This window comes from Engraulis encrasicolus, unplaced genomic scaffold (genome assembly GCF_034702125.1).
Source record: "Engraulis encrasicolus isolate BLACKSEA-1 unplaced genomic scaffold, IST_EnEncr_1.0 scaffold_36_np1212, whole genome shotgun sequence".
Taxonomy (NCBI): domain Eukaryota; kingdom Metazoa; phylum Chordata; class Actinopteri; order Clupeiformes; family Engraulidae; genus Engraulis; species Engraulis encrasicolus.
Window position 1 is genome coordinate 598,044 of NW_026945665.1, and position 1,957 is coordinate 600,000.

Sequence of the window (1,957 nt, forward strand, 5' to 3'; positions counted from 1 at the left end):
GAGGGGTTCAGATTGAGGTATTTTGCATACACTACACAGTGCCAGTACACCAGCAAATCCTGATAGTGGCATTCTTATCAGCAGTTGTTAGATAACCAAGGGCAAAACCAAACAAAACACACAATGGCAAGCACATTTCTGGAATGAACTGTCACAAGCAAGTGAATGACAAACATATTCTCGTCATGACTTGTCTGACCAGCTAGTCTACTCCTTAATATAGAAGGCAGAAATGAAAAACATTTTTTTTCTCCTCTACGTCAAGAAGGCAGCTCTGAGGCACACACAGGACACATAGGAACAGAGGAAACACAAGACAGGAAACCTACAACAGTAAGTCCAAATTGATTTTTCCATTCAGTCATGTAAATAAATACGGATAGTCACTCTCCATTTAGTATATGCCCAATTACTAGTAATAATTTCCTTCAGAATCAATACAAGGGGAATATTGGGTTTCTTTATTTGTCAGAAGAGATTACATAGGCCTATATTATATTTAAACTGTTATCAGATCTGTGGCATGGTTGACTCTACAATTAAAGCTGATTTAAATATTTGTGCGTAACGGACATCACTAAGACGGCATGCATGTCTTTTACAAAGCTTGGCAGTGACATGTTTTGTTTCCTTGTGAATCATTATCAGATCAAGAAAATCTTGCTTGTAAGTGAACAGGGTAAATTGCTGTGCGTCACACCAGGTGGATAGACAGTTGACATTGCTGTTGGGCAATTGCTAGAATTGTTTTTTTAGATGCGTCCAGCATCTCTATAACAGGGTCTGTCTGTCCGTCCGTCCGTCCGTCTGAAACGCTTTCATTAAATTTCCGTCCGTCTGAAACGCTTTCATTCAATTGTTGTCCGTCTGAAACGCTTTCATTAAATTGTTCCTTCCTGTGGCCACAAGGCGGCAGACTACGGAGCGAATGCGTGCAAGCATAGCCTTTCTATACTAAACCGGATGCTAACGTTGGCGAAAAGTAGCCTAGCCACAAGCTAACTGACAAACGTGAGGCCAACAACTCAGCCGATCGTGATGTACGCCACATATTTCGACCTCATATTTAGACACTACAATGTTGATTTCTGACTTCGATTTTCATCAGTTAAGAAATCTAGCGTCGGATTAACACATTATTAAGGTAGTAAAGCGAGTTGCCGCCATGTTTGTTTTCCAGAATCACCCGGGTAGAGAGCTCACGTGCAGCATTCTGGGTAATTGAGTTTCACGTTATCCTCCTGACTACCAGGGGAAAAAAAGTTTTAAAATCTTTGTTTTTTTTTTACTCCCCCAATTGTTTGAAGGCAAAAAATGAGATTGACAACATTTTTTTCGAATTTTTATTTTTTATTTTAAAGATTTAATGTGTCCACTACAGTGGACATTGGAAGGCCGTACATTGAAAATGTACCTTCATTGCTATCAATCAATCTGGATGGAAAAAGCATAACAATCAGTTTAATTATTAGTAAATTTGAGCATTTATGAGTTAACAATGAGTGTTTTATTGGTTTGAGGTGGAAACTGGATGTGTCTGTGACCATTATCATTCATGCAGGTCATCTCAAGTCAAAGCAATTTTGTTTTAAGCAACTGGACTTGCAGTTGAAGCTTGAATGACATGTGGTCCCTCAACTGAGAACTTTCACCAGATTTGACTAATTTTATAGTTCTGATGTGTGAAATATGGGTTATTATCTCTGGAACAAACATGTGTTCATGTCTATAGGATTAATTTAGTCTTAATTTAATTTTTGGTTGAAATATTGTCCTGCAAAGTTCAGACACACATCAGAGTCATGCTCCACATGGGGCGACAAATGCATCAATAGGAAACGTTCTGCTTGTTCTGATTCTACTTTTCCTGCTTGAAATGAATCCTAAGAGGTCTCTGAATCTTCAGCATCTTCCTCAAACATCCCATCTAGGATTATTTATCAATAATGTGCTGTAA

The 1,957-nt window shown here is 38.5% G+C and overlaps 1 long non-coding RNA gene across 1 annotated transcript in view; it reads left to right on the top strand.

Moving 5' to 3' along the window:
• Positions 1-283: 283 nt before the first annotated feature.
• LOC134443767 (uncharacterized) overlaps positions 284-1,957 on the top strand; it is a 3,748-nt gene continuing 2,074 nt past the window's right edge. Inside the window, exon 1 of the long non-coding RNA XR_010033737.1 lies at positions 284-333. This is a non-coding gene — a long non-coding RNA (uncharacterized LOC134443767). The remainder of the gene's footprint in view (positions 334-1,957) is intronic.